This window comes from Amblyomma americanum, chromosome 1, assembly GCF_052857255.1.
Source record: "Amblyomma americanum isolate KBUSLIRL-KWMA chromosome 1, ASM5285725v1, whole genome shotgun sequence".
In the NCBI taxonomy this organism is placed as follows: Eukaryota; Metazoa; Arthropoda; class Arachnida; order Ixodida; family Ixodidae; genus Amblyomma; species Amblyomma americanum.
Genome location: NC_135497.1, coordinates 114,624,041 through 114,638,627, shown reverse-complemented (window position 1 = coordinate 114,638,627; position 14,587 = coordinate 114,624,041). Strand labels below are relative to the sequence as shown.

At 42.6% G+C, this 14,587-nt stretch overlaps 1 pseudogene; it reads right to left on the bottom strand.

Annotated features, from left to right (window-relative positions):
• Window positions 1-2,444: 2,444 nt before the first annotated feature.
• The window catches only part of LOC144113191 (uncharacterized), a 130,930-nt pseudogene continuing 118,787 nt past the window's right edge, over window positions 2,445-14,587 (bottom strand).

Here is a 14,587-nt window from a genome sequence, read left to right as displayed (position 1 = left end):
GGGTAAACCTATTGGTCTACAAATCCCAACTGGGCATTCCAATTGGTTCCCACAATCCCAAATGGTTTTGCAACCTCCAATGGAGAATACAACTGGTTCCTTCAATCCCAAATGGTTTCGTTGATTCCAATTGGTTTTGCAGATTTCAGTTTACAAGATTTTAAATGGTGTCACCTTGCTCAATAGCGGGGTCGCCTCTATGTGGATGATATTATTGATCAGTTCGGGGAAAGTGATCAGGGAGCTATGCCAGATGAGAGTGTTGTAAAAATGTTCTTATTTAACTTTTCAGAATATGCTTACCTGCTTGAAATTTTCACAAAAGCATATGAAAATCAGTTTGTGTATAAAAGTTTTAATGACACCGAAAACAAAATAGCCAATGCAAGCACATAATTTATTTGAAAATGTGCAACAATAAGATGGCACAAGAAAAATGAAGCATTATAATACAAGCAAAAAAAGTATGTACAAAAATGAGACTAGCGCTTGAAATCTGGTCAAGAATGTCAGTGTCAACTCCTATAATGCATGCACTGAAGGGAGTGGTCATTACACAATCCAAAGCAGAAATGCAAAGAGACTGCCATGGTAGCTCAGTGACTAGGCACCTGGATGCATGGCGTATCCTTACCAAGCCATAGAGCAGCCAAGATGAGCTTCCTCATTCTTATTTCATTCCCAGCCGCGACAGTCAAACGGTTTGATGGAGACCAAATACAATCGATCTGAGCTCTGTGCATTGTGAGGGCACTCTAAAACACCCCAGGAGGTCGAATATTCGCAGTTTACTTCTAGTACTGCATCCGTCCAAGGAAATTTAAACCGTACATAGCACAATACAACATGTATAAGTGCACAAAATGAGAAATAATTTCATTTTAGAACTGTGATGGAGCTATGTAAATGGCCATGCAGAGCAACTCATCTGATACAGTAATACAACTGCATCTGCCGAGTGGATTTCACGTGAAATAGTTGGCAGCTCAGTGGTTAAGACGCTCGACTATTGACCAGAGTATGAGTGTTCAGTCCCGACTATTTCGATGGAGCTGAAAGACAATGCACCCGTGTGCTGTGCGATGTCAGCACACAGTAAACATCCACATGTGGCTTAAATCCAACCGCAACCCCTCCACTACAGCACCTCTCACACTCAGCTGCTTTGGGACACAAAACCAAGGCAACTCGCTCGGATGCTGACCCGAAAGACGCTGGTTCGATCCCGGCTGTGGCGGTCGAGTTTCTATGGGGCGAAATTCTAGAGGCCCGTGTGCTGTGCAACGTCAGTGAACATTAAAGAACCCCAGGCGGTCGAACTTTCTGGAGCCCTTCACTATGGCGTCCCTCATAGCCTAGGTGAGTCGCTTTGGGACGTTAAACCCCCTAAACCATGAACCAAAACTAAGACAAGTCAACTGTGGCAGCCAATGGCAGGGAGGTCAACCAATAAGATTAGCAGTTTGTAAGGATAAGGTGGTTGCTACTGGGATAGAACCAGGTAACTGAAAGTGAATGGGGAAGTAGGACGTTAAAACCCCATAAACCATGGACCAAAACTAAGGCAAGTCAACGGTGGCAGCCAGTGGCAGGGAGGTCAACCAATAAGATTAGCAGTTTGTAAGGATAAGGTGGTTGCAACTTGCATAGAACCAGGTAACTGAATGTGAATGGGGAAGTCCTTTAACGGGCCACAGAAAGGGGTGTTTGAGCTTGGCTTTAAAATGCTTACACTATGTAGAGTACAGGCCACCAAGCGACCATGCCGAGTACAAGACCTCAAAAGCGAACGGGAAATTTACGATACACTTTTAAAAATTCCCGCCTTTGCACCTCGCGGTGAAACGCGGTGCCAGGCTTTCGCGCGAGAACCTGGCATACGATGTCACATGGTGCAAGTGGCGTCAGCAGCCGGGGGTTATCATTGGTTCCCAGCGCCAAATTCTTTCAGACGTCAAGCGCCATCGCGGCCACTATGTGTGTGTCACAGCCGGCGGAGGTAGGGGCAGGGAAGAGTGGGTGGGGCCGGTGGAGGAGCACTGTCGTTTTGGCATGCGAGAGTAGAGGGAAAGGCACGAAGACATAGAAGTTCAAATTTTGTCTATATGTAACTCAGCTTCCACAAAACACATTAAAATAATTCTTGCTGGAGGATAATTATAAAGCGGTGCCTTTTAACATCCCAGGTGGATCGCAACTTTACTGAGAGCCCCTTTCTAGGTCCGTGTAACACAATGGGCAGAGGTGGACTGGCAAAGAATAAAATGCGTGAAACACCGGCTATTCTCTACAATTGAGTTCACAAGAAATCTACACAAAAACAAGAGCCCTAACTCCACTACAGTATCTCAGGGCCAGAGTCGCTTTGGAACAGTAAACACCATGATTTTTAATTTTTCCAATACTGACATCACGGAGACTGTTTTTCAGAAAATATTTAGCAACTAGCCTGCAAGAGTGTTCTCAAACATTAAAGAACAATGGAATCAGACAAAACTGTGATTGTATTACACTCTGCGTGTCTTGTGTGACCTCAATACTGTTAACTCTGATGTTACAGGTATTGTTGCATCACGGAAACCTGAAGTAAGAAAAAAAATAGAATTGTGATTATTTGACAAGCACAGACAAAAGGCATGTGGTGATTCATGTATATTAATGTCTGACATCCCATCGGCCATGCTATGCTGAATACGCTGGTTCTAGTGGAATCACTGAGGAGCATTGGACTCTATCAATCCTTGAGGGAGGCTACCTAGGACCACCCGAATGCCGGCTCTCTTGACCCGCCGCGGTGGCTCAGTGGTAATGGTGCTCGGCTGCTGACCAGAAAAACGCTGGTTTGATCGCGGCCGCGGTAGTTACGTTTCGTTGAAGGCGAAATACTAGAGGCCCGTGTTCTGTGCGATGTCAGTGCACGTTAAAAAATCCCCGGTGGTCTCAATATCTGCACTTCCAGAGCCCCCTACTAGGCATCTCTTATGCCTGAGTTGCTTTCGGACAATAAACATAATGAACCAACCAACCAATCATTAAAAAGTACACACAAAAGTTAAAATCAAGTGCTACCCCACTTAGAGATTCAAAGACCTCAGAACTGCTGAAACAAATGTACTACCCAGGTCAACGAACACACACGTTTTTTCAATCTGTGTGATCCGCAACAATGTCAGCACACTTTCATGCCTTACAACTCTTAGCACATGACGCGAAATTAATGCACCGAACTTTTCAGGCAGGCACTTCAGCAGCTGAATGACAGCAAATGTGCTTTCCCCACAACAGAGAATATTCCTAAGGATGCCATATGATCCATTTGAATGAAGAACAACTTAATTATTAGTTCTCCTTCCCACAGCATAATTTGAGCTGGTAAAAATGCAGCCATTTCTATACATTCTTGCATACTGCACAGCACTTTCCGTCAGCATATGGATGTTTCTTATTTAACACGGCGGCTGCAAGAATGGTGTGCCCTTCCCAAAGAATCGTGCCTCACCGGGAATAGCAACACTATTTAGTGTCCTGGAGCCCGAACCTAGAGTGGCACTATAGGATGCAACTCTAATAGAAGTTGTTGCCTCACTGAACTTGTTAACCAAGCCATCCACTTGCAGGACTCTGCATACTTGTTGTGGAATGCCATTGCCAGCTTTGACTGCTTGCTTTAAGGTCCCATCACCAGGCTCAAATGGGAAGGCTGAATGAGCCCACAGTGGCCCCCAATGGCGCACACTTTTTGTCAGGCGAAGGAGTTGGTGCACATTAAAGGTCATGCACTCCTTACCATACAAATGTTGTGCATAACCATGGAAGGTCACTAGGTATACTTCAGCAACGTTTAGGTCTGAGGAGGAAATTTTTTCTTGCACCAAGATTTGTATAGCCTCTACAAGATGTGCCCAGTGGTCTAAGTATTTTTTTCCAATATGCCTTCAAGAACTGGTAAAACTATAAAAAAGAATCCAATTTTTCCATTCTTTAGCCTTCCACCTCTTTCTTTCACGTGTTGGCCTTGGAAACCTTCTCACTTCTTTTGGAGGTGCTACTGACTGAATCTTTTTATCGAGTTCTTGCTCTGAGCCTATATAATATGCATGAGCTGAGGGCTGAAGCCATAACTCTAAAAACTGTTTCCCCACCCCTAACAAAACACAATGCATATAGTCAGGAACAAAGCTCCAGACTATATGAAAATGTGGCAGGTTGATGAGTGGGGAAACACTTTTTACTCCATTTACAGGCTTATTTTGAACGGCAGCCTCCATGTCATTGATCATCTGCTCCTCTGTCCGATCTGGGCACTCATTAACAACTGGATATTTCGTTGCCTTTCCAACTCTCTCGCCTCTTTGGAGACACCAGTTACAACCGAAATAACCATTGAACTGGGTTACTCCCTGCATTGGTGCTCTTGCCACAGCGTCAACTGAACAGCAAATGCAGAAAGCATGAAACACTTCTGCATGACCTTTGTAGTTAAGTAAAAAGCCGTTCGTGGAAAGACTGTTCATATCTTGCACAAAAATATTTTGAAGCATTTCCATGCACGGCTTATCCTTGCAAAATCATAGAGCAGCCAAGATGAGTTTCTTCATTCTTTCTGCTGCAGGAACCTCATTTACGATCAGCTGAATAGGCCAAATTGAAGTATTGCTTGATTTAAATAGAGGAGTACAGTCAGCATTTAGTGTAAAGCTGATCCTATGGCCAGCATCACAGGTAGCAGCAAGAAAGTCACGGTACATAGCTCCATCACAAATGTCAGACAGCTCATCAGTGCACGGCAGAGGCTGCGTGAGATCAAGGAACTCGCATCCTGCTCAGACTTTTTGCAGCTGAGGAACAACGTCTAACATGACAAAAAAAGGTGCCTCAGACACTGACCACCACTTCTTGCATTTTGGGCAATTAAACTGCTTTTTTTCAACCTCCCCCACATGTAACAGTTTTTTCCGTTTTTTTTTCGGTTAGAGAAACTACGCAAGTTGAGCGCAGCACATATGCAGCTCGGAATGTCACTTACAGCGCCGGCGCATTCGGGGTCACATCTCTGCTATCGCAGGGCCGTAGTCATTGGCAAGCATTGTTGCGAACTTTGGTGTAAATAAGTCTTATAGGGTCCTCGCACTCGCTTTTTAGAATGTTCCATTGGAATCGATGGCGTTTGCAACCCCACAGGTGATTTTCCCCTCCTTAATTGTGAATCACTTGCAACCGATGCAAGCGGCAAGATCCCACGGAGGATGTTGTTGTTAGCCTATCAAAAGATGGCACATACCTACACTGGGGGATCGGCCAAGAATCGGGTGGCTATTCACCTGAACACAGTTAATAAAAAAGGAAAAGCACGCGGGAGCGCAACACCGGTGAATTCTTCGTCATGAACAGAAAAGGGATGAGAATTTTGATTTCAAAGTAATAAGAATAATAATAAAGAGAGGGATTAAATAATAATGATTCAGTCAAAATGTAATAATTGATAGAAAAGAAAAGTTTGGAACACTTAGCAAGGCAGTCGGTGAGATTCTATAAGGAAATTTATAACAGCGGTGCAAACAGATCTGTGGCTGAACCCAAATGTGGTGGCGCCAAATGAGAAAGAAAATGCGGTAGCCGTCTTTGTTGTCGCTTCTGGTAATAGGCCACAATGAGCATCGAGAGATACGTATTCTACAAGCAGATATCAACCACAATGGTATCTACCTTGCATGCTTTTGTAGCTAGAGAGAAAAATGTTTTAATACAATTTTGTGTTTAGGAAGCCAATTATTTTTGCATGCACACGACTGTGCTGAAAATCCAAAACAAGCCTCCATCAGGGAGCCATTAGCCAGTAGGCCCAGCAGCGCTGTCACACTTCCAACTGAACCGCTGAACCACGTGAAGGCCAGCTAAACACCGTGTTCGCGTTTTGAATCGTGGTTGTCTTGGTCGTCCTGCATTTTTGCAATATGCCTGATTACGCGTACGTACGGTACAAGGACAACAACAGCTTCGCTATTGTTCCTGTCACCAATGTGAGGGGTTTTCATCCCGCAAAAAAAAACGACTTTTCAGCGCGAACGTACTTTGTGAAATGGACGGACGCCGATGACGAGAGCCATTATTACGCTTCAAGAATCCTAGTTCTTGGAGGTGAGTACAAAACTGGGTCCATGTAATACCGGGAAATGAGTGCGCATGTGCGTTCTACTGGGCATTGTGCTGAAGAGCGGCACCGCGCGCACTGTGATGCGCGAATCTTACGACTGATCATATTACTAGCTAGCCCTGATATGTAACCCTTATCTCCTGTTATTCGCCTTAATTATTTGACTTGCTATGTGAAATTCTGGATTCTTTTTAAGCCCTCAGTCGACATAACACGTGTAGAAAAAATTCTAGTGCAGCCATGAGCATGAAAATGATTCGAACCATGCGGATTCGTAAAATATGCAATAAGTTCCAGAGGCAGTAATATCGGGAAAGAAATTGTCAGATATATATGATGCAAGAATTCCACAACTGCAGCATACTTTATAATACTCTTAAATTGGAGAAGCTGCAGAGAAGTATGTATGAGAGCACTTGTTCTTAATTATTATGGTATACGTGCATATATGTATACCAGATGTTCTTGCTTCAAGCTAGCGCTTTTACAGCTTATTTTTTTAAATCAATTTTTAGCACTTAATTTTGGTGGTAACATTCTAGGGCTTAATGTGTTCAGAAACTTTGTGCTTGATATTTTTTATTTTATTTACATGTTAAATGTTCGTCATAGTTTTTCTTGGTAGCAGTTTGGAAGTACATAGCTTAGTGTTCCGCAAGCATGTTTCTTTGATATGGAATTATAGTGCAGATGTAATAAATTAAACAATGGCAGTGTATTGTTTAAAAATCCTTGGTAATTATTTCCAGATTCTGAAAAGGAAATCCAAGCTACCTAGAAAGTGGCCGGCTGCGTGTGCAGAAAAGCTTTGTTTCCAGCACAAGCGAGGACGAGCCTAATGAGGTACGTACAGTGCTCAGTGTAGTAGTATGACGATCACACTCTTTGTTAAAACATACCAGATATGTAGAAAGCAGTTGACTTTGTTTACAGACGGAGAACGAAAGGAAAAAAAAAGAGGACAATGCCAAAAAATGACCTCTTTGAAATGATCGAAAAGAAGAAAAGAGAAAAATCAAGGAGCAAGAAGTGAGGAGACGGAAAAAATGCAAGGAAAACTTGAAAGGGCAGAGAAGGAATTGAAAAAAAAAAGGAGGAAATGATAGCAAGCCTGAAAAGAGCCATAGAAAAACAGGAAGAAAGAATAGTCAAGTTATCGACACTGAATGAGGGCCTTCAAGAAACGATTATAAAGATGAAAGATGTTGAAGGTATGTCACTGATTACTTATATTTGCAGGAGTAAATTTATTGCATTACTTCGAATGGAAGAACTTCTCAAACACCCTTTTCAAGTAGGATTGTTTTGTTCAAGAAAACAGCTGCTTCTTTCAGCAAAAAACTTGACATAGGCAGAGAACCTGCTATAAAAAGACGTACCCACATCATCTGTGAGATGTTGCATATGAAACCGAAGCTTTAATATTTTTGCTGAAATTATGCATGCAAAATGCAATGCGATCTTAATAAAGAATTAGCGAAGTGAAAGCAGTGTGAGTAAACATATCGATTTACCTGTCCTGTTTAGGGCAGCAATGCATACCAGTAAAGCTCTTGCAGTACAGAAATCTTTGTTGCTGTCACATTTTGCTCCTTTTGTGAATTTTTTTCATGCGTTTCTGAGCCAATTTGGCACCTATTCTGAACCTTTCTTTAACCTTTCTTGTTAAAGCAGTATAGACATCTGATTTTGGTGGCATGTTTTGTTATCTACAGTGATGCGGAATACACTGCTCTGCATCAATCGCGACGTTGTACTCGCCTACAACCACTAAATAATTTAGAATCGAATTTTTCTGTCGGGCTGTTTTGGTTTAAGTGTGAACAGCTGAACGATGGCTGTGAATCAAAGTGTTGTTATATGTCATGTGAGGCATGGAAACACTGGAATATAATCACTGCCTCATCATCTTATTTCACTACAGTGCGGAAGCCAGCCTTCCTCAAGAACTGGAATGACAACAAATGTAGAAGCAGCGATTATATTGTAGTTTTTTCATGTCTCACGGGACCTATAACCACATTTTGATGTCACAGTCAGGCATAGCTGTTGAAACTGAAACAGCATAATTATGTAGCGGTCGTAGGAGAATTCCACATCGTAATTCATTTATAATAATGCCTTATGCATTATTACAAAAAAATGAATTCAATATTTAGGTGTCTATACTCCTTTAATAAGCTGCTGCGTCTGTTGCACATATTTTTCACCTCTCTACAGCTCCAGTCTACCCGAAAGAATTCGTAACGCAGCCAAGGCCACAACAGCACTCCACTTCAAGCACTTCTGGTGCTGGTCAAGCATGATTAAAAAGCCCTGCTTCCCCGCCGCCGAGTAGCTTGGACCACTCAGTTGCCCAGGAAGAAGATCCCTTATCGGATAAGGTATGGGGACTTCAGCTAATACCTCACTTGGCAGCCTTAATATTCTTAGCTTCCTGACAAGACACACTTTCTAGATTTACAGTTTGCTGCAATTGCGAACATGAATTTTACATTTCAGCACCATTTGGCAACGAGCAAAAGCATTTAAATTATTCTGCTTTTCTTATTGTGTTTTGTCTTGCACTGCCAATATCATACCTTGTCACAAAGGGCAAGTAGGTTCCTATATATTTCATTTTACTGGTTCGCTTTGCAGTTTGACATTAAGTTAGGGTAAAAAAATGGCATTTCTGATGTCTTGCCTATGTGATGTCTCATTGTTAAGATTAGTGCATGTCTCTGTAATTGCTGTTTCTTTGTGAAGGGAAAAAAATTAGTAGGACGCTTAAGCTTAATTCGCATTAAGAGTAGACATGTTAGCGCCTTCTCCTCATTAAGCTAAGCTTTTAAGGGTTTTGGTGCAATAGAGTTCTGCATGCAGAAATAAACCCCGCTTCTTTCAGCATGAACGAGCGCCAGCAGCTGCACAAGGCCACCGCCCATGGAGCGGCTGGTATTTTTCGCGATCCGTTTGGAGCGATACTAGCTCACGGCAACTGTGGCGCGAAAATGGAACGAGCTGTATACATCATCGCATAAAAATATCAGTGCAGCAAGATGGTTAGTGTTGGCCATATCAAGCTCTTCCCCATAAGGTTTTATTAGTGTGTCCCATAAACTAGCATTATTATTTTTTGTACGCCTGCAGTAAGGCGAGATCGCAGTCCACAAAGGGCAAGGTACCACTGAGAATCTACAAATTTTTGCTTTTTTTCTTCATCTTGCTTCTGTGTATGAATGATGCAGTCATTTTTTACTTCTTGGTTTTCTTCAGATTGATCTTGGAAATGGACTTCTGATAAAGCGGACCACATGAAAAACAATAGGAGGCCGCACAAAAGATTTACTTTTCGTTAAAGACCTCCTTGGGGCAGTATGGGACCCTGCAGTCCTACTGTCCAAGTCTCTTGAAGGTATCAAGCTTCTTTGCATTCATTATTTATATACTAGGCGCTTTTGTCATGCATAAATGTTAAATTTTGCAATATGTTCCCAGGGAAACATTGCCCCCGTCACCCTGGCCGCCAAAGAAAGGAACCGCTGACTCCATGGAAGGTGGCCGTACTGAAAGGTACAGCCAACAGCGATTTAACACATAAAAGCAGTCACTAACACTTTGAATTGGGAACGCAGGATTGCAGCATTAAGCTGTTAAACAGGGTGTATATCTTCCTACTGTTTGGCTTGGTTTTCGCTGAAAAAGGTTTCAGTGCCCCTGCACAGTACAGATTATACCAGTTCTAGCTATGCATGCAGAAAGTATCAAGCAGTGGCGGTTTTAAGTAAGCTTTGCAACGTTCAGTACCGCTCTTCGCTGAGACCAACCACCAAAGTGGCTCAACAGTTTAAGCACTTGGGTGTACTGATCAGCTGTACCCAAGTGCAGAGGTTCTCAATCTTTTGAACCTGTGGAAACGCTAACGACTTGCAAAACAATGCTAAGGCACCTCATGCACCTGCAGTCGTTCCTGCCTAACATGGGTGTATAAAGGGCTTGTGAGTGTACAGATGCTCTAAAAATGCCAGAGTTCAATTAATAGTAACTATCTATACAATAGACGAGCGTATATCAAAATGCACTACCATTATATGGCAAAAATAAAGGATAAAAAAAGTGGCAGATGACGCATGCATGAATGAAGGTACGCGGGGGAACACCAAAAAGCAGTTTGCAAAACTTCTGGGTTCTTTGGAACCCTCTTTGAAAGCAACTGCCTTTCGATGTAGGTGAAATGTTATGCTAGGGATATCAGTACATGTGAGAGAACCTCAGGCTGCCCAGAATAATCTGGAGCCCTCTATGGTTTCTTTCATAGCCAGTGTGCTACTGTAGGTTACGAATATTCTGCTGATACTATTTCCGTGTGACAGTGTAGTTGGTTTCTTATATTTGCATTCATAATGACCAGACCTGTAGGCATATCTTGTTATGAAATGGAAATATCCAAGTACTGATTGATATTACAAGTTACAAATATTTGTGGATGGTGGTGTGGTGTGTGCATTGAGACTTAAAACCTATTTTCATTGTTTTCGGTTCATTGATTGTTACAGAGAGCGCCTGCGTGCTCAGCGCTTTCCTGAAGGTCATCTTGAAAACGCTCTGAAGTCATTCAACCAGTTCATATGCGAGAAAATTTCTGATATTGAGAAGACTGCCAAGCGGTATGTATGACGAGTTTTTGCAGAGTTGCAGCTGTATGCATTTTGCACATACCTTTTGGTATTTTTCTATTGTCTATTCGTTGTTTGTTCTGTGACGGTCGCTAGCTACGAATAGCCATTGCCCTTTCTGTGCTAAAACTATTGATGCCTGTGCTAATCGAATTGGTGTGTGCATTGGTGTGGAAACAGCTCTTTTTATATGGCATCTTCTCATAACTTTTACATTAAATTTTTTTTATAGCATACATACATGCAAGGATGGCGTATAACTGCCGTAGTTTTATATCTCATAAATGATTGAGAATCCCTTGTTAAATCTCGGAGCCAATTTATTAATGGAATATATGTAAAAACTTATATTTCTCTTTTAGAGGTCTCAGAACGAGGCCAATGAGTGAGCTGCAGCATGTTATATTCTTCTCAATAAAATTTATAACACTGTTGCTCTCTTTGTATTCCTTTAAGTAGTGCATGTTCACTTCACACCACTGCACGTTCTTGCAGATTCACACAAGAACCGATTGGAGTGCCTGGCTGCATTTTGTATACGCCATAATGATAGCTCCAATGGGACCTAATTGCTTTCAAAACTGGTCACAGTAAAACAAACAGACCTGTTGATTTTCGAACGCCATTGGAACCAATTGGCATTCGATACCAATTGGAACCAGTTGGTCTGCTCGCCAATTGGAACCAGTTTATTTTTAGAAACCATTGAACAACTGGTTCCAAATGGTTTCTAGTCCAATTGATTCCAACTGGTTCCAGTTGGTTTCTAGTCCAATTGGTTCCAATGGTGTCCAAAAACCAACTGGTTCCAATTGATATTCCCAATGTTTTTTTTTTTTTTTTGACTGAGTCTGTCGCCCCAGTTCACTGCCTTTTTCTGCGTGTGCGTGTGTGTGCATAGCCAGAGTCGATTTGGGACGACAAACCATAAACCAAAACGCATGGAAATATTACACGGCTCATGGAAAAGCGCGATGAAGGAGGTTCCACAATTATTTTTGGGTGTGACATAACTATGAGGGATCGGAAAGCAAGCATTGCTTTTTCATGTTGTAAGAACTCGCTCAGCGATTGCTGGGGCTATGATGCGCCAAGCACACCTTGTCACGTATTTGAAAGCAAGGCCTGACGAATGTTTCAAAGACGATTAGAGATCATATAATGGCAGGAATGTGTCCAGCCCGAACCACTTCGTTCCTTCTGTTGTTTTTCGCAACTGATCTAAGTTTTAGCTGATCCAAGTTGAGACACATCCCTTATGTTAAAGCTGAAATTTACTAACGTACCCTGACTCCCGCATCTACATGGCGTTACTGACCAGCATGGTGACGTGACTGGATTACGACCGACGCTGAATACCCCCGGGAATGCGGCCCCCTCTGCTGTTAACTGTGAATACCGAGGCGGCCGCAGATAGAACATGGTCGCAAATGAGAATCTCCAAAAGGAGGCCACATTAGGTTGTGGAGAGAAATTGAAAATAGCGAAAATTAAATGCAGCAATGGGTATGGCACATATTCATGTTTCCTACACAAGCAGCAGCACCTTAGACGTGGCTCTACAGCCTACCAAATTTCCTAACCTGTTGAGTGTTTTGCTCAATTATTTGTTCCTGTCCTTTTTGTGCAAGTTGCAAGAAAAAAAATTGGCGGTGGTTTAGCTTTGGCAAAACCTGGAGTGACGCGATAGCTACAGCTGGCCGAGTGGAACTTGGTCACGTGACCAACCACGTGACTAACCACGTGATCATCCACTGTAGCGCCACGCCGCCGACAGTTGCTCCGCACCACGTGACCAACCACGTGACAGGGTGGCGGCGCAGCCACAGGGTGGCGGTGCCGCCACCACCACGGTGCCGCCGCGCTGAAGGCTCGAATTGCTACCGTAATAATCGCTACAAAAACTAGTACAAAAATTCAAAACGGCACTTTACTTGACATGACAGAATACATTTATTATCGCATCACATCATGGTGCAGAAAAGGTCTAAATGATACATTTAGACCGTTTGCTAGAAACACAATACACTTATGCACGAAACCAGCTTGTGAAAGTGTCGGTAGTAAATATTAAGTATGACAAAACTTTACAATTTTAAATAAACGTGTACCACTTGCAACCGCCACACATCACTAGGCTGGTTGTGAGGCAAAGAGAGGTGCAATATCCGCGCTACAATGAGGTCAGCCACATGAACCGCGCCGTTTAGGAGGGAACATGGGCAGCCAGATGTGCACTGCGATGGCATTTCAACGTGCACTGCAGTAATTATAAAACACATGTGGCCTAATTTTCATGAAATAAGAAAACACGAAACAACACAGCGTGACACGATACAAAAAGTATAAACATATCATGCATCAGTACACATACAGCGTGTAAATATTGCACATCGAGACAGATTATCACAAATATGGCGAAGAATGAAGAACAATTACTACACATATAAGTAACTTTAAGCAAAAACAAAGCATTTCACTGTCGCTTAGTCGTACAAGCGAGACTGCGAGATTTAGCACTGAGTGAAGAGAAATTGTAAACCGTTACAAGCTTCAAGTGTGCACATACTGCTGTACAAAATTTTTTAGGGATTATTTCCTTAAAAAGTTAGAAATGATAAAAACTGAGGCATACAGACTTGTGGAACATCGCGAACAGGCAAGAGAACTTCTTGCTAATTGAAGTCAAGACGGCTGCTGAACACATCGCTTTTCTCTTTCTTTGCGAAGCATTTCACGCAGTTTGGGAACTAATTTTACTTTTGTTGAAATGGCAGCGGCTTTCAATTCGGTCCGCAGTTCAACCGCGTCCATATTCTCGATGCAAGCGAGAGGTGTATCCTCGCGCTCCATTTCAGGAGCGCTTCGAGCCCTATTTGTGCGACTCTCTTCAGTCATACCCTCAACCCAGTATGAACGATCGTGTTTTTTGTATGCGCGACTTGTTGTTACGTGTGCACTATTCTCAAGGCGTTTTGCCAGCTTCAGCGCATCGGCGGCAGCATTCCATTTATTGGATTTTGCATGATGCAAATGTTTCAGAATATCAATCTTTTTCTCGATGCCTTCGCTGGAAAACCACCCCAAACACTTGAATTCTTTATGCTTCTTTTATGCATGACAGGCAAGAATATACATATATGGCGTCATTCTCTCAGCCCCGTAACACTTATGCCCTAGTTCTCCAAGTTCTAAGTACGTTTTATGAAATTTGGTCGTTTCTTGCTCGATGCTTTCGCCGGTCGTGTTCAAAATGATCAATAATGCGACTAAGCATTTTCCAATGTGATATGATTTTGTTTTCTGTTTCCGGGCTCAGTTTTTCAGTGAGCCTCTATGGAAGCATTTCGAGCAGGGGCTCGCAGGAGTCTCCTTGAATACGGGTGAAATTCTTCCTTTTCATTCATCCTGCCACAGTTCAAATTTTATACCACAGCTGTTAATTGCCTGCACAATCGCTTCTGCGTGAATGCCCTTGGTGTTTATGTTCGTAACATTATCGCGGTTGTCTTTGTCCATTGCTTCAACAATCAGTCCATCAACAAGGCGATTCACGACTCTAATGCGCATATGTAAAATGTCTGGACTCACAAAAACAGGTTCATTGTTTAATAGGGGAACTACTTTCACTCCATGTTCTTCAGCAAGGCCGTCTTCTCTCATGTTTTTTAGAGTGCGCAGAAGAGGCGGCTTATTAAACTCCTCTGTGTTCGCCCCAGCTCTGCTTCGTTCCTTTAAATTTGTACGACAGAAAGGACATGGGTGCCTAGAAGAC